The sequence below is a fragment of the Mustela lutreola genome, chromosome 6 (genome assembly GCF_030435805.1).
Source record: "Mustela lutreola isolate mMusLut2 chromosome 6, mMusLut2.pri, whole genome shotgun sequence".
Lineage (NCBI taxonomy): Eukaryota > Metazoa > Chordata > Mammalia > Carnivora > Mustelidae > Mustela > Mustela lutreola.
This window is the reverse complement of record NC_081295.1, coordinates 136668933-136693109: the sequence shown is the minus strand read 5'-3', so window position 1 is coordinate 136693109 and position 24177 is coordinate 136668933. Positions and strand designations below refer to the sequence as shown.

At 38.0% G+C, this 24177-nt stretch overlaps 1 protein-coding gene across 2 annotated transcripts in view; it reads right to left on the bottom strand.

Annotated features, from left to right (window-relative positions):
- Window positions 1-1326, bottom strand: part of CDYL (chromodomain Y like) — a 243814-nt gene extending 242488 nt beyond the window's left edge. Inside the window, exon 1 of one of the 2 annotated variants that reach the window (XM_059179156.1) lies at window positions 1188-1326. The gene's annotated coding sequence lies outside the window, so the exon portion shown is untranslated. The remainder of the gene's footprint in view (window positions 1-1187) is intronic. The other variant, XM_059179158.1, reaches the window with a different exon arrangement.
- Window positions 1327-24177: the final 22851 nt, after the last annotated feature.

Here is a 24177-nt window from a genome sequence, read left to right as displayed (position 1 = left end):
GACTACTATTGGGGTTAGTTCAGGAAAGAAATAACAGTAGCGTGGGCTGTGTGATGTACTAGAGATAGAAGTAAACCAAAGATTTGGGAAGCAGATTTGATAGTTCTTGGTGTCGACATAGAAGTGATGATGTGAATCAATGGAAGGGAAAACTGACTGCCTGTAAGTGGTGACCCTTGTGTCCTGTTGTTGATTCAACTCCATAGACCCAAAATAGGCTGCTTCATCTTTTCTCCATGAATCTCCATCTGGTTTGCTGTCCATGGAATATTTGTTTAAACCTAACCCCTAATATGATGGTCTTAGGAGGCGGGGCCTTTGCGAGGTGATTAGGTCAAGGGTGGAGCCTTGTGAAAAGGATCAGTGCCTTTGTAAGAGACACCCCAGGGAGCTTCCTTGCCCCTTCCACGATGTGAGGGTACATCGAGCAGCTAGGAGACCGCTTGCTGTCTGTGATTCAGTAAGTGAGCTCTCTCCAGACACTGAATCTACTGGTGCCTTGACCTTAGACTTGCTAGCCTTTAGAACTGTGTGAAATAAATGTCTGTTGTGTAAGCTGTCCAGTCTACGGTATTCTGTTATAGTAGTCTAAGTGGTCTGAGACCTGATCTATATCTGTTAATGACACAGTCATTTATTTGCAGTCATTTGATCTGAAATCTGGACTTCGTTTTGGACGTGTACCTTTATCTCCAAATCTATGATGAATTGGAGTCCAGAATTTTCTCCTTTTGAAATGTCTCTTTCTTTTTTTTTTTTTTTTAATTCCAGTTCAGGCTCTTATAAAATTCCTGGCCTTTGTTTCCTACATTTTATCTCCCAGTTCTGGTCTCTGTCCTGAACACTGTAGCCCAGTTAAGTCTCTTTTAAATATTTCTTTCCCCATTCTGTTCCTTCCACAGAACCTTGCAGGGATTCTCCATTGGCCTGAAGTGAAAATCAATGCCTTGGTTTAGAATTCAAAGCTTTCTGCAATCTGTTCCCAATCTACTTTGCCACTCTCTCCTTCCCTACAATAGTCATTTTACAACTCTTTTAAAGTTACTGAACCCTTTGTTCAGATGGACTCTTTTGTTCAAAAACATGGCAGCTCCATATGTACAGCATGTGAGTGGAGCTTTTGGTTGAAGGAGGGATGGGGGCTGATTTCCTCTCTCCTCCTCCCATTGCCTCCTTTCCTCCCTTACCTGCTTTGTTCCCTGAGATGAGTCTGTTCAGAACGTTGTTTAAAGTCCATAGCCTTCCAGGAATGCTCCTTGGTAGAAATAGGTGTTCTCCTCAAGGAACAAGTGGGTCACTGAATCCAACATGTGTTTGCCTCTGCTGTGCCTCTAGTCTGCCTCTCCTGTTGTTTCCTCATCAGGTGGGGACTCTGCCTCATAAAAGGCCCCCTCTGTGATGTAATATGAGCATCTTTACCACACTGCTGTACTGCGTGCCAGCGCAGCTTTGACTAGACTGCTTCTTGTAGCCTCCTTCGAGAAGCTAAGACCATCACAACAAACATAGCCCTGTAAAAGCAGTTTTATAGGGAATATCCAATGTGTTACCAACACTCCCTGTGCCTGATTTGATTTAGAAAATCTTCTTTCCAGAGCAGTGGTTTCCAAACCTGGGGATGGGGCCCCAGAACTTAGGTTTATAAAATCCCCCTGAGTTGAGAACCAATAAAATGAGCACTAGGAACAGTGAAGGGGGGTGAAGACGTTAAACTGAGTCAGTGGTGATACCCAGTGGTAATACTATGATGGTGCTCTATATGGATATCATAATTCACAATATATTTTGCTCAAGAAGAAACAAGAGTTAGAAGAGCAGAAGAACAGGTTTGTAGGGGATCATCTTTCAATTTTGAGCAGATGGAATTTAAAACACCTGTGAGCCAACTAGGTGCAGATGTCTCGCAGGTAGTTGAAAATTTGAGTCCATGACTCAAGAATGAGGTTATGGCTAGACTGATGGGAGTTTGAGAGTCATCTTTATGGGGGAGATAGTTAGAGCTGTGAAGGGGGATAAAATTTTCATTTTTTAAAAGAAGACTAATTAAAAAAATAATAGTTCATTCCTATTTTGAATTCTTTCCTCCTATTAAGAAAGAACAAAATACTTCTATGTGGCAATATCAAAAAATAAAATCCAGGATCATATGTTCATATGAAAAGAGCAAGGAGTAGGGCTGTAAAATATTATGTTTTGTTTAAAGAGGTTGGGAGAGAGGTTAAAAAAATATATATATATACATATATATATCTCCATGTATAACGGAACTACAAAAATACTAAGAAATCAATAACATAGGTAGGTGGGGTGCCAGGGAGACCATTCAGTTTTCCTTTCTTTATTTTTTAATTGTTTAACAATGTGAATTATTTTCCATATAAAATTAACTTACAAAATAATAAAAATGGAGGGGAGATTGTAATAGTCCTGCCATGTTTACATTTTCCTGAGTGGTAAAAACAAAAAACAAAAAACAAAAAACAAAAAACAAAAAAAAAAACCCCTACCATTTATTATAACTGTTACATCATAAAAGAAAAGAAAGAGCATCTCAAAACAAGAAAAAGCAATGAAGAAGTACCATTTTTAAAGAAAGTCTTTTTAAAATTTTTTAAATTTATATTTTATTTTTTCAGTGTTCCAAGATTTATTGTTTATGCACCACACCCAGTGCTCCATGCCAAAGTGCTCTCCTTACTACCCACCACCAGGCTCACCTACTCCCCCAACCCCTTCCCTCCAAGACCCTCAGTTGGTTTCTCAGAGTCCACAGTCCCTCATGGTTCATTTCCCCCTCTGATTTCCCCCAATTCACTTCTCTTCTCCTTCTCCCAATGTCCTCCATGTTATTCCTTATACTCCACAAGTAGGTGAAACCATATGATAATTGACTTTTTCTGCTTGACTTATTTCACTCAGCATAATCTCCAATATTATTTATTTATTTATTTATTTGAGAGACAGAGATAGTGAGATGGGAGCAGGAGCAGGGAGGAGAGGGAGATGCAGACTCCCCACTGAGCAGGGAGCCTGATACAGGGCTTGATCCCAGGCCCCTGGGACTATGACCTGAACAGACACTTAACCAACTGAACCATCCAGGCTCCCCAAAAAAGTCTTTTAAATTGATGCAATAATGTTGTCTTTTTTATATTTTGCTATAGACCAGTGAACACTTCATCACTACGTGGCTGTGGCCACGAAGAAGTTGTGGGAGCTACTAGTTAATAAACTAGTAACTAGGGGCGCCTGGGTGGCTCAGTGGGTTAAGCCGCTGCCTTCGGCTTGGGTCATGATCTCAGGGTCCTGGGATCGAGTCCCGCATCGGGCTCTCTGCTCAGCGGGGAGCCTGCTTCCTCCTCTCTCTCTCTGCATGCCTCTCTGCCTACTTGTGATCTCTCTCTGTCAAATAAATAAATAAAATCTAAAAAAAAACATAAACTAGTAACTACAATTTTCTTTTTCTTTTTTTTTTTCTTTTTAAAACAAGTACACTTAACATATGGTGTTGTATTAGTTTTAGGTACTATAATGATTCAACAAGTCTATACGTTACTCCCCATCCCCTATTTCACCCATCCTCCTGCCCCTCATCAGTTTGTCCTCTACAGTTGAGAGTCTGTTTTTTGGTTTATCCCTCTGTCTTTTTTCCCTTTGCTTGTTTGTTTTGTTTCTTCAATTTCACATGTGAGTGAGTCCTACGGTATTTGTCTGTCTCTGACGGACTTATTTCATTCACCCAGCATTTTATTCTCTAGCTCCATTATGTATGTGTCAAATGGCAAGATTTCATTATTTTTTTATGGCTGAATTATATTCCACTGTGTATATATACCTTTGAAGGAAGAAGAGATTGAGTCTTTGTGAAATGCCTGCATTAGGTCTCTGGAGGAAGGAAGGAGGGTGAGTCAAGAAGGTGGAAGTTGTGGCCAGAGAGCTAGCATATGTTCAAGTGGGAGGGAAGAGCTTCAAGAAGGGGGAGTGGATGGTTGAGGGGGTTGATACTGTGAACTGCAGTTACTGAGAAGGAATAGGGGTGAGCAGAGGCCAGGGACTATGGAATTCAGGATTATCTCACAATTTTTTTAGGGGTATGTGTCCTGGGGAGAACTGTTTTTGCTGTTTTGGGCACTGATGGGGAGTGAGAGGTCCCCTTTGCCCTCCAGGGACTCTAAAGAGAGAATTTCAATCTGAAAGCCTCCTGTACATCTTCCTCCTGCTTTATAAAGAAAATATTAGTTTTGAAGGAATTCAGTTACCTAACAAAGATGAGTGAAACCCAGAAACACCAATTATTGTGGATGATTCTGAGAGTTAAGGTCTTTCAAAGGGGAGATTCAACTCCTTTTTGGGGAAAAAAATTTACCTTGACAAAGAGTTCTTTCAACTTTTCAACCGTACATGTAATCAAGGTTCAGATGAAGAATTTACTTCTGAGCTTTTTAGTAGTTTAGTAGTACTAAAGTAGTACTTTCAAATTACCATCTCTTTTGATGTATGCTTACTGGCAAGAGAAGGAGTGTCTTCAGGAGGCTCAGATTCTGGTGGGCTGATCCCAAACCACCTAGAAAGATTTGAATCAATGGATTCAGAGTGAGATGTGTTTGTGAAAGGAAAGTGAAATAAGTTTGTTCAGAAACTGATGTCATTTTCTAACTATTGGTAACTTGACCTTTTTTCTTTTTTTCTGTACTTAGTACGTATATCTATACTGAGAACTTCCTTACCAGGACAAATTTTATCTTCATATTAAAAATATTGTGTGTATGTATGTGTCAAAGATTTGTTTAATTTAATAATGGATTGTATTATTTGGCACGTTCATTATTTTTTGCACTCTTATCCTTCCTTAAAAAATTTTTTTATTATAATATCTTTCAAATAATAAAGAAAAGTAGAAAGAAGTGTATAGTGAGCCCACTTGTAATATATACCTGGTATTTTGGCCATATCTACTTTATATGTAAACATTTTATATGGACATGCATATATATAATATTTCTCAAAACCATTTAAAAGTTAAGTTATATCCACCCAGAAGCTTCACCTCTAGAGACTTCAGCACACATCTCTAAAAATGACATTTTCCCACATATTCACAATACCAGTATCACATCTAACTAAACTAACAATTCTCCAGTCTTTATTTAAATTTTCTCAGTTGTTCCCCAAATGTCCTGTTATATCTGATTTATTCAAAACAGGATCCAACCAAGAACACCCTACTTTCTCTGGAACTGCCATTCTTTCCCCTGCTCCTAAGGATATTGACCTGCTGAAGTGAGTGGATCACTTCTCTTAAGAATGTCCCACATTGCAGATTTGTCTGACGGCTTCCTTGTAGTACTGTTTAGCTTGTTCCTCTGTTCTCTGTATTTCCTATATCTGGAAGTTATAAGGAACAAAAGCTTGATTAGATTAAAATTAAACAGGTTTGTTAAGAACAGTTTGTGTGTGATGCGTATTGTTTCAAAACAACACACTTCCAATACCTCTGAAGACCCTGTTTCCCTTTCCAAAACCACCCCTGCCTTTTCCCACCAGAGGCAGCGATTAAATTGAATTCTTCCTTGACCACTTCCTGGATTTTCTTTACAGTTTTATCACACCTATGTATCTCCAAACAATACATTGTTTAGTTTGAAACTTGTGTAAGTGAAATCATACTGGATAAATTTTTGTGTGTGAGTTATTTTCATTTAATGCTAATTTTGCAATTTATCCATGTTGATAAGCAAAGCTAGAGGTCATTCATTTGTATATCTGTGTAGTATTCTCTTGTATTTCACTATTTCACTATACCACAACTTGTTTATTCATTTTAGTCTTGATGGACATTAGATTGCTTCCAGTTTTTTGTTATCAGAAAAAATGCTGCAGTAAGTATCCTCCTGCAGATTTGTGGTCTACATATCTATGATTTTCTCCAGGGTATATACATAGGAGTATAATTGCAGGGATGTATGGTTTATACAAATGCAACTTTGCTAGGTACAGTTCAAAGTACAGTTTCAAAGAACACAATACACTCTACTCATTAAAACAGAAAGTGATTTACTATAGGTTATTGATCATTTACAGAATTGTTAGGAGGGTAGAAGAAACAGATTCTAGGCTGAGCTTTTAGAAATGATTTCCTAAGCTACACCAAAAGACTGGGCCACCGAGAAAGCTACAGCTTATCCCATCAACAGGAAGTTAAGTTTTGAATTGAAAGCTCCCAATACAGTTCTGGCCCCAAAGCCACACTGCCTTAGGTTCAATTAGGAAACCACTTCAGCTTAATCAGGAAGCCGCTGTTAAAACTGCTCCAAAACCAAGCTGCCTCTGCTCTGAAACCACCTTTTAAAAATTGAGAAACCACTGTTATAATTCCTGTCAGCCAGACGAATGCTCTGAGCCCCATCTTTCCCCCACTGAATTCTGTTCAGGTCTCACTGAGCACATTGAACACGTCCAACCTCAATCGTATCTGAGATCCCAGCTCTACAGGTGTCTTGGAAATGTAGATTTTCTTTGCTGCCCTTTGCCGTGTATGATGGCCCCAAGAAGGAGGTTGGGACAAGAGTTGAGCAAAGTAGTTCATAGTAATGTCAAATTGCTCTCTGCTCGGAGGGAGGCCATGTATGATCCTGCCAGTGGCACATGAGAACACTTTGCTTCTATGTCCTTGCCAGTGCTGGCTTTTGTAGGCTTTTTGTGTTTGAAAAGCTATTTTATTGTCATCTTAATTTGCAGTTCTATGGTTAATTATGAGGTTGAGCATGTTTTCATGTTTATATTCATTTTTATTGGCCGTTCATGTTTCCTTTTCATAAATTTGCCTGTTTATGTCTTCTGTATATTTCCTGTTTGTTTCTTATTTATTAGGATTCTTTACATATTCCAGATGGAAATTCTTTGTTGGTCGTATCATATGACTGAAGCTTGTCTTCTCACTTTTCAAATGGTGATTGTGTTGAACAGAAGTCTTGCTATTTGTCAATTTTATTAATTTTTATTCTTTAAGGTGTATGTTTTCTTGCTTGTTTAAAAATCTTTCCCTATCCAAAGATCATTAGATTAGGATAGTCTTTTGTATTGTTTTAAAAAGTTTCCAAGTTTTACTTCTCCTGTTTTAGTTCCATATCCACGTGGGCTTGATTTTTATGTATGGCGTGAGGCAGGAGTCTATTTTTATTCATAGGATAACCATTCTGATCTGCAATGACAAATGTATCATAGATCATGTTTTGATTTGTGTAGATTAGTTTCTGGGCTCTCTTTGTTCTATTGGTCTGTCTTCAACCTTGTATTATTAAACACACAGTCCTAATTACTGAAACTTTATAATACATCTCGATTCTGGTGGAACATATTTATCTGTCTCAGGTGTACTTGGCTTCTGGTTCTTCTTTATGTATTTTAGAATTAGATTATAAAATTCTACAAACATCGCAGTGGGATTTTAATTGGGATTTCATTGAATCTATAGAACAGTTTGGAGAAAAATGAGATCTTCGATACTCAATCTTCCTATCCATGGAAAAATTATGTTATTCTGCTTATTTAGGTCTTATGTCTTTCACTCAAGTTTTATACCTTTCTCCAAAAGGTCTTGCACATCTTTTGTTAGACTTACTTCCTAGGACCTTATTTCATTGTTGCTATTGTAAGTATTTTTAAAAACTGCATTTCATAACTCCTTTTTTTGCTGGTATGTAGAAATGCAGTTGACTCTTTGATCTTATATCCAGCAAGCTTATTAAACTCTGTAGCTAATGCTAATAATCTATAGATATTTGAAGTTCTCTATGTAGAACATAATGCATGCAAATAATGACAGTGTGATTCCTTATTTTTTTAATCTGTATTCTTTTTCTTATTCTTGCCTTAGTGCACAGGTTATGATTCTAATACATTGTTGAGTAGAAGTAGGGATAATGTGGAAACTTATATTAATCCCAATTTTAAAGAATATGTGTTAATATCTCACAAATGAGAAAAAAGTTTGCTTTTGTTAGTTTGAAGGTACCACTTTTCATGTTAAGGACACTTCTTTCTCTTTCTAGTTTGTAAAGGCCTATTATTATTATTATTATTTGTTTTTGTCTTATGAATGCTCTTTTGAATTTTATCAAATGCTTATGCTACATCAATTCAGATCACAACATGGTTTTTCTCCTACTAATTACATAAATTACACTAATATATGTTCTAGTATTGATCTAACCTTTTACTTCTGGAATAAACTCAATCTGGTCATGACTTTTTTTCATTTTTTGAAATTGCTAGATTCAGTATGCTAATATTTTGTTCAGGATTTTTTTCGTACACAATCACGAATAAGATCAGTCTTCAATTTTCCTTTCCAATACTGTCCTTCCCGAGTTTTTATACCAGGCTTGCACTAGCACATAAAATCAGTCTGGGAAGTGTTTCTTTTTTTTCTTTCTCTAACGAGTTTGTAAAAGATTGAATCACTGGGGTTTTAAAGATGCTAGAGGCAGCCAATTTGGAGGAGAGACCAGTCCTTGGAGTCAGAGACATGTTTGAGCTCTCATTTTGCCCTTCAGTAGCTAAGCGCTCTTGGGTTGGTAACTTACATTGCTGGGACTCAGTTTCCTCATCATTCAAGTGAAAGTAGTAATACACACTCTCCCTGCCTTAAAGGGTTGTTGCAATATCATGAGAATTACATGGGATACTTTATGTAAAAATGCAGTATAAATTCTATAAGTAAGATAACCGCTGCCAAAACTGGCCTTAGGGAAAACACTGTCCTGTGGATTGTTTCCAAAATAGAGTCTTTCTCTGATACTGCAAATCAGATGAAGGGAGCAGAAATGTTCTCAGAGACTTCCTCTCCTTATAAGGTTGGGGTCAGAAACATGACAATGTACTTCCAGAGGAGATTGTGTTGGAAGTTTCCAGAGTCAAATTTGTAGCCTTTCTTTCAGAGCCTTGGAGAGGGCCCAGGTCACTGAATCATTGAATGTCACAGCTGCTCTCATAGATCATCCAATCAATGGGGAATGGCAGTCTAGAAGGTATTTAACTCATATCTCAGGATTTAAGATCTCAATTTTAAGAGCATGTTAATTTTTGCATGTGTATTTGGATTTACAAAAACAATACCTTCTCGTGGTAATGGTACGAGAGAGATTTTAAATGGTATGGAAGAGATAAATGAAAAGTCAAAATTTTTCTTCTTCTCTGGTTACTTCATCCCGTTCTCCTTCAAGACAACTTTTTAAACTATCTCCTTTTACCCTTTGGGGAGTTACTGCCATAATTCTAAATGATATGAATTTACCTCTATTTCTTGATTTGTAAGTTTTTAGGTAGTATCTATTGTCTACCCACCATAACAGTGATGAATTTATCTTTCTTTCCTTTATTCTTCTTTACTATCCATTAGTCACATTTTATTTTTAGTTTCTTGGTTACTACTATAATTACATTAATAATGTTAATAATGTTTAATATATAAAAATCTTTAAATAATATTGTGAGCTTTATATGCTGACCTATCAATTTTAGCATTTCCCCTGAATTCTCACGATCGGAGACAAGAAAACTGGTTCCTCTTAATTCCCTTCCACCTCTTTGTATCTTCTGACCCCTGCCCTCTGTGCAGTTACATTTCAAAGTCTTGGTTTATAACATACATTCTTTTCTATAACCATATATGCCCTCTATGCTTTGCCTATCAGTTGATCCTAAAAACTAAAAGCCAATATCGAGTTTATAATTTCAAGATAATATAAATATGTTTTTAGCGAAGACCATATATGTGATTGCAAAACTAGAGAAGGAAACGAGATCCTAGGATTAAATTCAAGCTCTTGAAGGCAAAGAAAGCTCAAATACCAGCAAGAAAAGTAATTTCTAGGAGAGGGGAAGAAAGACAACCATTGTAACTACTTACTTTTAATATTATTTTATGAATCCATCTTGTAAATATAATTATCCAACTTAAAAATTACACCATTTCTTTGGGGGAATCAATTTCTTTATGAATACACTTCTTAGAGCTAGCTGAAATTTTCTCATTATTCTAGGTTCTAATTTCAACCTCTTGCTTTCTAGACCTGCTGCACAGCTGCCATCCTGGGGTTTCTTTCTGTTCTCCACAAGGTTGAGACTACTCTTCCTTGCACACCGTGTCACTGTCTTGGACTCCTTTCTTTTACTATGGTGCATACTTGAATAACGCACTCAGAGATGATCACTGTGTGATAAATATCTGAGTCCTTCCATATATGTTAATGTCTGGATTTTATTCTTCTTTGTGATTGACAACTCAGTAAGATATAAAATTTTATGTTCATAATAAATTTTCTCAAAACTTACAGATGATACTCCATACTTTTACAGTATTGAAATTTGATGATAAGAGATCTGATGCCAGTATGATTCTGGTTTATTTGTAGGAGACTTTTTTTTTTTTTTCTGGAGATTTTATATTTGGCATTTCAAGATGATGGCTTTAGGGGTGTGTATGTGCATGTGGGTGTGGTGTTTTAATTCATCTTTTTCATGACTTGGTGATGTCTGTAGACTGGCATCTTTCTTTTGTTCCGGAAAAATTTAAAAAATTTTCTGTCTTGCATGCTTTCTGTTCTCTTTTTCTAGAACATCTTTTAAGTGAATGATAAACTTTTTAAGTTAATCTCCTAAGACTCTTTATCTTTTAAATGTGTTTTCCCCTAAATCTCTCCATTAAAAAAAAAAAAAGATTTACTTATTTATTTGAGAGAGAGAGAGAGAAATTAAGTGTGGGAGGGGCAGACAGAGAGGGAGAGGGAATTTTAGGCAGACTCTGCGCTGAGCATGGAGCCCAATGTGGGGCTTGATTTCAAGACCCTGAGATCATGGCCTGAGCTGAAATCAAGAATTGGATGCTTAACTGACTGTATCACCCAGGCACCCCAGTCTCTGCATTTTAATTTATACTCTGAGAGATCAATGTTTTTCTTCTAGCCCTTCTATTGAATCTGTCATTTTGTCAATTAAATTTTTTAAAATTCAAAAATATTTTCATGTTATCTGATATTTTTGGTGAGAATCCTGTGTTTTTTTCCTCCTCCTCTTCCTTTTTCTTCTGTGTAAACTATATACACGTAAAATCTATTGCTTTTTTCTTAGATACTGATTGGGAAGTTTGAAGGTCTCTTCTGTTGCCTATATTGTCTGCTTCCTCTAGGATATTTTGTTTTTGTTTGTCTTATTCTTTCCTTCTTGGGCTGTTATTTTTTCTTCTAATTATCAGTTAATTGATGCAAACAATTTTTATTTATTTATTTATTTATTTTTAAATTTTTTATTTTTTATAAACATATATTTTTATCCCCAGGGGTACAGGTCTGTGAATCACCAGGTTTACAAATCAAAACCACAATGAGATATCACCTCACACCAGTCAGAATGGCTAAAATCAACAAGTCAGGAAATGACAGATGCAAACAATTTTTATTTATTTCTCAGTTTGAGCCAGATGCTGAGCAAGACAAACCAGGTCTCCATCCTCATGGAGCTTGCACTATATGGGGGAAGTTGCAATTATCAGGTAAATAAATGGATAAACAGGAATTTCAGTTTGTAGTAAGTGTCACGAAGGAAATAAAGTGGGGTGATCTGAGAGTGAGTGATGAGGTGGGGGTCCTTTAGAGTGAGTGGTCAGGAAGGCCTCTTTTAGAATGGGACAGCTGGCCTGACGCTAGCAGTGTGACAGCAGTGGGGGTGATGAATGGGGAAGGGTCAGATTATGCAGCACATTTGGGTAGACCCTGGTCTAAGGCTTTGGTTTAACTGCAGCAGGAAATTATTGGAGCATTTTAAGAGGAAGATGATGATCTGATTTATGTTTTTAATGATCAACTCTAGCTGATGAGGGGAGAATAAGGGGGGAGGATAGGCAAGAATGCCAGCAGGAAGCCATGAGGAAACTTGCAGGGTCTAGGCAAGGAGGAGGAGCAGCAGGCTGGTGGTCAAGAAGGAGAAAGAGTCGTGAGGGCAGGACAGAAAGTGTTCTAAGGAGAGAGTGGTCCATCATGATATCTGCTGCTGAAACATCTCAGAAAGTTAGGACAGGGCAGTGAGCATTGCTCTTGACAGTGAAGTGTTGGTGACTTAATACTAGGTGAATGGCAAAGGGGAAATCAGAAAGAGTGTTTGCCAGGGTCTGGACCTCATAACTGCAAAAGTTATTGTATTAGTAGACATCACTTTCTACTGGTACCTTAGAATTAAAAATTCCTTTAATATTAGTTCCTAACTCAAAACACTTTATGGAATTGTCCCTATTTCTTGCAAAGCCCTTCCCTTTTCTGAAATTTCCCTTTTATTCTTATGATTAGATCAGAAATCACCTTCCGTGAGGAACAAATGGGTTTTTAAAAAAAATTTTATTAACATATAATGAATTACTTGTTTCAGGGTACAGGTCTGTGATTCATAAGTCTTACACAATTCACAGGGCTCACCATAGCACACACCCCTGTCTGTCACCGAACCACCCTATCCTTCCCACCCCCTTCCCCTTCAGCAGCCCTCAGTTTGTTTCCTGAGATTAGGAGTCTCTTATGGTTTGTCTCCCTCTCTGGTTTCATTTTGTTTCATTTTTCCCTTCCTTCCCCTATGATCCTCTGTCTCATGGTTTTAAAATCTTTATCTCCATGTAGTTCCTGATTATTTATAGCCACAAAGGGCTCTTAAATTTCACTTTGTTAAAGGGGGTATGTGTGGGGACTGCTTCTGCTGAAACGAGGGAAAAGGGAGGCTAGCGTAGGTGGTAGGGAATTATCAGGAAATGGATGAAGTTATCCAAGCTATGATATGCTGTTTGGGTGCACTCAATACTTAAAATCCAGAAATTAAACCATGAATCCGTAAACTTTCCTTTAAAACCTAAAAACAAAAAGCATGGACTTATTTCCAAAGTATCTAACATACCCATTTTCTTTTCTCAAATTCCAAACTCTTTGAAGGTAGTGATCAGATTCAACTTGTAGAGGGGTGTGTAAGAACTTTCAAAGCGACCAATATGTGTCTCTAATTCTAAAGGTATGATTTCATTTAATTCCAGCAACAGCTCTAGGTGATAGATTATTTTAAATTCTGTTTTACAAATGAGGCAATTGAGCTTTGGACAGTGACTAGACATAGTCACATAGCTAATGACAAACATATGTGGTAGTCTAACCTACTTCTATTTCCAAAACCCATGTTTGTCCATCCCTTTATCCTTTTCCTTTTTTTTTTTTTTTTCTAATTTAGCTCTTATTTTCATTGAAGAATAGAAGCATAGAGTACAAACATAGAAATAATTCTACATGGGTAATTATAAAATATAGCAGTTCCCTGTCCCACTCTCCAAAAGTTTCCACTTTCAATGACCACCTGATTCTTTTGACATTCATTTCTAAACTTGTAAGTAATCTGTTTCTTTGTTATTTAAAATTATTTCTTGGAAATTAAGTATTTACCTTACACGTGGAATACAAGGACTTTGTCCTCTATTACCTACCTGTTGCCTAGCACACAATTCATCTTCTCCATTCTTCTAATATAATTAATTCATAATTTGGTGAGTGCACTATTCAGAGTTTATTATGACAGTGGATGTTGAATCATGCAATATACAATCATTTCTTTCTGTAATATCTTTTTGTTTTCCTGAGAGTTAATAATTGCCTTCTTGTTTCATTTGCTTAGTTTTCTTTTTCCTTTCTTTTCTTTTCTCATTTTTTAAAAAGTACTTTTTATTTAAAAAGATTTTATTTATTTACTCTAAAGAGAGAGAGAGTGAGTACAAAGGGAAAGGGAGAAGCAGACCTCCACTGAGCAGGGAGCTTGATGGAGGGCTTGATCCCAGGACCCTGGGATCATGACTTGAGCCCAAGGCAGATGCTTAACGAACGGAGCCACCCCTGTGTCCCAATTTGCTTAGTTTTCTATATACTTCTCACTAATTCAATGCCAATTCTTTTGATATATTCAATTTCATCTTCTCAAAGGAATCTCTTCTGGATCTTCTGATCACCTCCAAACTGGACTGGTTGCTGTGTACACAGTGATATGTCTGAGTTCACCTATTACCTTGATGAAATTCTTCACCTCTTTCCTTGCAAGTCTGAAAAAGTCTTTTTTTTAATCATCTCATTTAGTTGATAGTTGAGTATAAATTTCTAGGTTTCAAAACATTTATTTTAGAAATTTGGAGGCTTTGTTTCATTCTTTTTTGGCCTGTAAGTTACACATTACCTGTGGGTTTTTTTTTTTTTTTCTTCTCCTTTAATGTTTGCAGGGCTTTCTCACTGTTCCTAGTGTTCTGAAATATCATAATGATGTATTTTGTTGTGGATCTATTTTGCTTCCTTGGTGGAGACTTGGTGGGTCTCTTTTAATGTAGAAACTCTGTCTTTCAATTCTGAGAGGGGTTTTTTTTTTTTTTTTTTTTTTTGAATTATTTTGCTGGTGACTTTTCTTTCCTTTTTTTTTTTTTAAATCCCAGACCAATTTTCAAATTTTTTCCCTTTCTATTTCTTTCTCTTTTGCACTTCTTTCCAGGGATTTTTCTTATATAATATTCTACTTCAAGCTATCTTACTTTAATTTCCAAGTATTATTTGAATGTTCTTCTTTCATAGGTTTTTTTTTTTTAACCAACAAGATTACTTGTTTTCCACTATCTCTCTAAGGATATCAGTGATGATTTGGGGAGATATTTTCTCTTTTTACTTGCTTTTCTTAGTTTGTTTTGGTCTCTGGCTTTTCAAATCAACATATTTATTGTCTCTAAAACCTTTCATGCCGGTGCTTTCTTGACGTTATGAAAAGGTGTTCCTGAAATTATTTGGTGCAGCTGTATTATGATTGCTTCCTGGCTGACAGTTTTACAATACCATCAATTTGTAATTTCTATCCGGACTTCAGAAATGTTCATTCAGAGATGTCAATCATTTGTGTCATAGAATCAATGAAACGGGGTAAATATTTTTCTCAAATACTTGGGGATCCTTGCCACACTTCCCATAGCTTAAGAGTGTGCACCAAAAATCTGTTTGAAGTGCTCTCTCTGTGATGGTGATGATGGTGGAGCTGGTGGGTGGAAAGCTTTACTGAGAGTAGCCCTTATTGTTGGGTGGTTTTGCTTGGCTATTTCATTAGGAAACCTTCCAATGATTATTTTCTCTTGGGCTGACTGGATTCTCAAGAGAAGAATTTGGATCTTCTGCATGGAGATTGTAAGCCTGGCTTCCAGTCTTCCCACAGTCAAAAAGAGAAGGAAGGGGACACCTGGGTGGCCCAGTCTGTTGGATGTCAGATTCCTGGTTTTGGTTCAGGTCACAATCATAGGGTTGTGAGATCGAGCCATTGGACTCTGGATTCAATGTGGAATCTGCTTGGGTTTCTCTCTCTCTCTCTCTCTGCCTCTCCCTTCACTCAACACGTACATGCACATGCTCTCTCTCTCTAAAACAAATAAATAAAATCTAAAGAGAGAGAGAAAGAGAGAGAGAGAGAGAGAGAGAGAGAGAGAGAAGGAAGGCTAAGTTCCCAGGTATTAAATGTGTACACTTTTGCTTAGTTGTTTTCTTCCATATAGTTTCCCTGCCCTCACTTCTGCCTAATGTTTTTTAATTCAGAGATGTTCAATTATATCTCTCTAGTGGAGGTCTTTTCCTTTTGTAGAGTTGGGAAGAAAAGCTGGTGGGGTCTAAGAACTTTTCAAACAAACTCTCAACCAAACCTTCTGTTGTTAGTCCTGTCTTTTTCTCTGCTTTTAAAGAAAACTGGTTCTTCCAACTCCTGAGCCTTTTGAAGGTACATGATGAATCAGTCTGCCCCTTTGCTTTCCTTACTGTTGGCTCAGATTAGCTAAGCATTCCTCCTACATACCCCCCTCAATTTTTTTCTATCCTTTTGGATTTATGCCTTAAAAATCACCTTACTGTTACTTTATTTTGGTTTAGGGAAGAAATGGAGGTGAACATTAATGTTCAATCTGCCATCTTTTTTTAAAAATACTTTATTTATTCATTTGTCAGAGAGAGAGAGAGAGAGAGAGAGAAAGCGTACAAGCAAGGGGAATGGCAGGCAGAGGCAGAAGCAGAAGCAGACTCCCCATTGAGCAAGGAGCCTGATGTGGAACTTGATCCCAGGACTGTGGGATCATGACCTGAGCCAAAGGGAGACACTCAGCTGACTGAGTCACCCAGGCATCCTTCAATCTGCCATCTTTAACTGAAAGTCGTCATTTATTTTTTAACTGTACTTACAAGATGTAAGTTCAATTCAGAACACTTGGAAAACAATGAAAAGAATGAAGGGGAAGACATAACCCATAATCTCATCAGCAGAGATTACTACAGTTAACATCTTTGCACATAAGTCTAAATATTTGACTGATGGTTGCTAGAGGGGAAAGGGGTGGAGAGACAGGGTAACTGGGTGATGGACATTGAGGAGGTTATGTGTTGTAATGAGCACTGGGTATTATATAAGACTGGTAAACCACAGACCTAACCTCTGAAACAAATAATACATTATATGTTAACTAATTGAACTTAAAAAAATAAAAATTTGCAGTAAATTCTTAATTTTGGAAATGATGAGTAAACTAGCATTCAGACATTAAGGACTTTTAACACATACCCTCCAGTTTGACCCATAGAAGAGTTATTCCTATGCACAATTCAACCATCAGCATAGAGCTATGTTTAAAAATATTGTCATTAAAATGATTAGTATTCTTTGTAAGTTTTTGCCAATCGTGTAGACAAAAAAAAAAAATTTGCCTTTCTTAAATTCTAGTGACTTTAGGTCTTTTAATATATATAGTCCCATAAAATCTGATATGAATTATCAATTTGTATTTCTTCTTTTATTAGTTAAATTTTTCATTTCCTTCTATGAATTACATATCATTTCATTTCATCACCTATTACCAATTTGTGCTTTTATCTTATTGATTTATAGGAACTATGAAGGCTATTGATCCAGTACTTAAATAATTTTCCATTTGTCTTTCAATTTTCTAAAAGTCTTTTTCATTTTGTGTTGTCAGGCAATTGATGCTATGTTTTTGTTATTTTGTGCTTACCTACACAGTCTTCTAGTTCTTATATAGTTCTATAAGTCATGAAATAAGTCTCTAACTTTAGTTTCTCCTTATATTATTTACCAATTATCTCAGCAATATTTATTTAAAATATACTGTCACATTGATTTGCAAAGCTGGAAGTATCACAATTCCAGACTTCAAGTTGCATTACAAAACTATAGTGATCAAAACAGTATGGTACTGGCATAAAAATAGACACATAGATCTGTGGAACAGAATAGAAAACCCAGATATGAACCCAAAACTATATGGTCACTTAATATTTGACAAAGTAGGAAAGAATATCCAATGGGAAAAAGACAGTCTCTTCAACAAAAGGTGTTGGGAAAACTGGACAGCAACATGCAAAAGAATAAAAATGGACCACTTTTTTACATTGTACACAAAAAACGAATTAAAAGTGGATTAAAGACCTAAATGTGAATACTGAAACCATCAAAATCCTAGAGGAGAACATAAACACATGGACAGTAACCTCTTTGATATCGCCATAGCAACTTCTATCTTAAGATATGTCTCCTGAGGCAAGGGAAACAAAAGCAAAAATAAACTATTGGGACTTCATCAAAATAAAAACTGTACCGTGAAGGAAACGACAAAGCTAAAAGGCAACCTATGGAGTGGGAGAAGATAACTGCAAATGAAATACCTGATAAAGGGTTAGTGTCAAAATATACAAAGAACTTATAAAACTCGACATCTGAAGAATGAATGATTTAATTAAAAACTGGGCAATTCCAAAGAAGACATACAGATGGCCAACAGACACTTGAAAAGATGTGCAACATCAATGATGAACCAGGAAATACAAGTCAAGACTATAATGAGATATCACCTCACACCTGTCAGAATGGCTAAAGCCAACAACATAAGAAACAACAGGTGATGGTAAGGATGTGGAGAAGGGAGGGAATGCAAACTGATGCAGCCACTGTGAAAAACAGTATGTAGGTTCTTCAAAAAGTTAGAAATAGAACTACCCTGTGACCAAGAAATTGGACTACTAGGTATTTACTTGAAGTATACAAAAATACTGATTCAAAAGGATACATACACCCCAATGTTTATAGCAGCATTTTCTATAATAGCCAAATCATGAAAACAGCCAAAGTGTCTTTTGACTTATGAGTGGATAAAGAAGATGTGAGAATATATATATATTAGAATATTACTCAGCCATAAAAAGAATAAAATCTTGCCATTTGCAATGACATGGATGGAGCTAGAGAGTATTATGGTAAGTGAAGTAAGTCAGTCAGAAAGAGACAAATACCAAATGATTTCACTTACATATGGAATTTAAGAAACAAAACAAATGAACAAAGAAAAATAAAGAGGGGTGCCTGGGTGGCTCAGTGGGTTAAAGCCTCTGCCTTCGGTTCAGGTCATGATCTCAGCGTTCTGGGATCGAGTCCCGCATCGGGCTCTCTGCTCAGCAGGGAAGCCTGCTTCCCCCTCTCTCTCTGCCTGCCTCTCCATCTACTTGTGATCTCTGTCAAATAAATAAATAAAATCTTTAAAAAAAAGAAAAAGAAAAAGAGGAGAGGCAAACCAAGAAGCAGTTTCTTCACTCTAGAGAACAAACTGGTGGCTACCAGAGGGGAGGTGATGGAGGGAATGGGGGAAGCAGGTGATGGGGATGAGGGAGGGCACTGGTCCTGATGAGCACCAGGTGATGTGTGGAAGTGCTGAATCCCTATATTGTACACCTGAAACTAATATTGCACTGTATGCTAACTCACTGGAATTTCTTTATTTTAATTTTTTTCCCAAAGATTTTATTTATTTATTTGACAGAGAGATAAAGAGCATAAATAGGCAGTGGGACAGGGAAAAGCAGGCTCTCTGATGAGCAGGGAGCCTGACCAGGGCTTGACCCCAGGACCCTGAGATCATGACCTGAGCTGAAGGCAGATGCTTAACTGACGGAGCCACCCAGGTGCCCCCTAACTCACTGGAATTTAAATAAAAACTGAAATATATATATATTGTTACAGTGATTTGAAATGTCACTTTGGATCTGTTTTAGAACAAAGACCATAAACCTTCTGGGACTCCATCCTCCCCCTTCAGAACTGGTGAGTTCCTTTTTCTTTCTGTGTCTCTATGTCTTCATCTGCTAGTGATGTCAGGGAACGGCATTATTCTTGATGTTGCTGTTTTGTGGCCGGATACGCCCTTATTCATTCACTTCACAAACGTATATGGGCCTGCTATAGGGCTGCTGTTTGTGCTCGGCTCTGGGAATACAAGAGAAAATTAAGCAAGCCCTTTGTGGTAGTTATTGCAGCAAGCCAAAGACAGAGTTATCTATGAGTAATTCTGCTGTCTTAGGGCAGCTCTTCACTATGCAGGAAAATGCAGGATTACAGAGAGTCTGGAAGACATTGAGCAAAATGGTAATGGTAGTTGTTTCTGGGGGTGTGATCACAGTTGAATGTGGATTTCTTCTTTCTTGTTTTCTGTTTGCTTGTAGCTTCTACAAGCATACACATTATTATTGTGAAATCGTTATTGTTTTTGTTAAACGAACCTCAGTTTCAGAGTTGGCTTCCTCGTAATCCTTGGTTCATAATGCTCTCTTGGGTCCCACATTCCCTTTGTGGAAAGAAAACAAGGAGAAGGGATCTAGAGAAGTTAGTGCAGACCCAAGGGAGGGAGGCTTTCAGAGAATGTGACAGGGGGGTGTTCCTGGGGTAGACACATCGGGGGTGGTGTGAGGGTCCCAGGTGCAGCAGTCTGGAACACCGTGGCCTTTGGGGAATTCTGAGTAATTCAGCTTGTCAGGAGCTGAGGTCGTAAATGGGAGTGACCATGTGCTCTATCTGGTGTACGTACAGAATAGTGGAAATGAATAATTTTAAGGCTGTGAGCATTTGCATGTCTAAGGATGTCATATATCCAATTAAGCCAGTCCTTTGGGGCGTTTTCTCACAAATGGAGGATTAGAGAGTCATCCTATTAAAAAGTGTAACTTTTAAATATATCTCTGGTATTACACTAGTACCAGAGAAATAGACTCTAAGCTGAAGAATCCTTAGGTGAAATAAACAGTATAAACAAATGCATATTTACACGAATTACTAACAAGGTGATAACTTTTACAAAGACCATCCTCCTATCCAGCATGATCAATTTGTCCCTTTCCGCTGCATTTGTCCCAAGGGACTGCCAAAATGTCCTTTATTCTTTTTCATCTCCGTGCCTCTCTTCTCTACCTACTGATTCATTTCTCTGCTCTCCTTCCCAGAACAATGACACCATATTGTCTGTTCCACTTTTCCTGCTCTCCTGAGTCCTCTCAGGCAGGCTTTCCACCCTACTGTCCCACTGAAACTGTTGTTACCAAAGGTAACAAAGACCCGTGTCTTGCCAAATCCTATGGTCCACGGCCATCTCTTTGTTGCTGTGTCTTTTCAGCAATATTTGGCAAGGCTGACGACTCCTTCCTTCCGGAAACATTTCTCTGAGCTTTCCTTCCTTTCCATTCTTCTAGATTTCCTGCCACCTCACCAGCTCCTCCTTCCCAGTGTATTTCACTCTAGAAGTTGGAATAGTCTAAGACCCAGCTCTGATTCCCCTCCCAACCTCACTGTTGACTCTTGCTCCTATTTTCTACCCAGTGATCTCATTTGCAACCTTGTTTTTCAATCCCATCTATATACTGATGACCCCCAACAGCTTGATTTCCCCCCTGGATCTCTAGATGCCTACCCCCACCTGCTAGCTCCACATGCCCACTTAGCTCTTCATTAAGCATTGCAGACTTTCACGGCCATAACAGAAGTCTTGCTTTTCTAATTCCTCATGACAGTTTCTCCCCAGTCTTTTTCATCTCAGTAAATGGCACGACCACCTTTTTGCACTCTCCGGGACTCACATACAGAAATCGTTCCTGATGCATCTCTTCCTACTGCTCCTTACATTTATCCACGTGTCTTGGCTGATTTATTTTGAAAGTGTATTCCGAATCCGACCGCTTCTCCCTGATGGCACCGCTCAGAGCTTGTCTAAGCCACTGTCTTGTCTCTGCTGGGTTACTCTAACAGTTTCTGCCTGGCCCCACTGCTGCTCTTCCTACCACTTTCCAGTCATTTCTCTGCACAGGGGACAGAGAGATCTCTGCAAGAAGCATACACTTACGAATGACTTTGGCTGTCAGTGACACTGAATCCAAACCTCTTCTGAAGCCTCCAAGACTGATGCTCAGTGCCCACCTGCCGGACTGTGCATGTTTTGTAGATTTCCCGCCTTCATTTTCTGCCTCTCAAACACACTGACCTTGCGCCTGCCCTTGAACATTGGAGCTTGCTCTTCCCTCTGCCTGAAATGTTTTTTTTTCCCCCAAGATCTTCACATGGAAGGTCTCTGCTTAATTGCTAGCTCCTTGAAAAAGCCTCCTTGGAGTCACCTAGATCCTCTCTAATGCAATGTGTTTTACAAAATTCTCAGAGTAGAACTTATTCCTATCTGATATTTCCTTTTTCTTTTATTTTTGGCTTTCCTAAACAGAAAGCAAGCTCTGAGAGAGCAAGAACCTTGTAGGATGTGTTTGCAGCTCTATCTTTGACACCTAGAACAGTGCCTGACACTTGATAAGGGTTTGATGAAGGGCAATGTGATATCTTGTTACCCCTTCATAATAGCGCTGCGAGAGATATTATTGTCCTCCACTTGCAGGTGGAGAAATGACATCAAAGAGGCCAGTGAGTTTGTCTGAGGTCTGACAGCCATTAAGAATCTAAGTGTGGGAGCAGATTCTAGAACCTTGGATTTTAAAAACAATAATACTGTCTGCAAAATCTATCCTTTTGGAATCCAAAACTTATTTTTATAAAAAGGCAGAGGGATTCTACAATGTCTCTAAAGAGATAAATTTTTATACCTGGGAAAGCAAACACAAGGGAAACTCGTTTAATAAAAGTGTTAAAAACTATTTTTATCTGCAGAGCTAATAGGATTGAAACAAAATTACTTCTTTTTTTTTAAACCTGTAATTAACACATAATGTTATTTTTGTTAGAACCTGTAGCTTGGACACAGATCCTAGTATTGAGTGCACAGAACTCTAGGAAGGGAGACAGACAGGTTGTGTCACATTCAGCCTTGGCTTGTCCCCTGAAGGTCCCTATCTCTCTGGGTGTCTCTCCATAAGTTTTGCTCAAACATATGTACATGAATGATTTTGCACACACAGAGCCCTCAGAGGATTTCAGAGAAAGTAGTTACATATTTGCACATGTAAATAATCAAGTGTGCCCCTTTTCTTCACCCGCCAGGACCCAAGTTCTTGAGGCAGCCCATTCTAAGCATGTCCTAAGACCCTTGAACTTTCATGGTCCACACAGAGTCACTGAGGTTCCGCAGTGGGTGTGGCTGGCAGTCATGGTGTGCCCTCTGATCTCTTGCCCTCACAGAATGGGGACAAAGAAAGGGCTTTTTGTCCAAGGAGGTAGGATCTCTTGGAGGAGAAATCTGCACTACACTCCAAGTCCTACCTGCATGGCTCTGGGACATTTTCCTCAGTATACTCTGAAAGTATCCCCTTGACCTTTGGCTCTGCTTAGAGAATGGTGGGTAGGGTGGAGGTAGGGAGGAAGGGGTATTCTAGCGGAGAAGCCCAAAGGCAAAAACTCTTTTGTTTCTCTACCTTGATTCTCCAGAAGATCAATTCTTTTCCAAGTATCCCACCACCAAGTGGAAAAAAAATATTTTTTTTGACAACTGGGGAAAACCTAACATGAAATCTGTATTAAATGTATTAGATAAAAAAATCTAATTAGATGTATTAGATGCTGTTGATTTTGTTGGGTGGAACAATAGTGTCATGGCTATATTTTGAAAGTCTTATTATGTGTTAGAGATACATCCTGAAGTATTTACAGGGAAAACAACATGATGGCTGAGATTTGCTTTAAGCTGCAGAAGGAAGAATCTTATGTATGTTTATGGAAAGGGGCATATAACACAGGTAAGGCAGAATGTTGATAATGGTTGAAATTGGCTACTGGAGGATTCTTCATAGTCATCTCTCTAGTTCTGCATAAGATTGAAATTTCCTCAATAAAATGGCTTTTAAAAAACTATTATTATTATCCATGATTATCCTGTCAGGTTTATAAACTACCCTTTTTAATTAATCTAAAGAGATTAGTGATGCATAGGGTCATTTAAGGAGTTTATATAGAAGGAGTTCTATAGAAGATCATAGAGAATGTAAGCTCTTCTGCTCAGTACTCACAACTAAGTGCTTTAAAACAATCGATTTTAATGACAATGAATTTTCTGTATAAGTAGCTGTGACGGTTAATTTTATGTGTCAGTTTAGCCAGACTATTTCATTGTTTGGTGTACACCAGTCTAGATGTTGTGAAGGTATTTTTTAAAATATTTTATTTATTTATATGACAGACAGAGATCACAAGGCAGAGAGAGAGAGGGGAGGAAGCAGGCTCCCTGCTGAGCAGAGACCCCGATGCAGGGCTTGATCCCAGGTTCCTGGGATCGTGACCTGAGCTGAAGGCAGAGGCTTTAACCCACTGAGTCACCCAGGCACCCTGTGAAGGTATTTTTTAGGTGGGATTAACATTTTAGTCACAAGACTTTAGATAAGGCAAATTATCCTCTGTGCGGTGGGTGGGCCTTACCCAACCAGTTGAAGAGAAAAAATTGAGGTTCCCTAAGGAAGAGGGAATTCTGCCTCCAGATGGCTGGCAGCATCAGCTCCTCCCCGGTCTCCAGCCTGCCCACCTTGCCCTGCAGATTTCGGATTTGTCAGCCTCCACAATCATGTGAGCCAATTCCTGAAAGAAAAACAACCTTTCTCCCTCTCTCTGTACACATATCCTGTTGGTTCTTTTTCTCTGGAGAACCCTGACTAATTAATACACTATGTTTCTTGAGTTATCCGGTCAAGTTTCAACTCTTTGTTGCAAATCTTCCTAAAGGATAACCCCCTTTTTGGTCATAATAAATAGATCCCGCTGACCCTAACTGAAACATTCTTGGATGAGTCAGGGCTACAGCGGGGTCTGGACTGTGGTTTAGACCTATAGAGGATAGGGGAA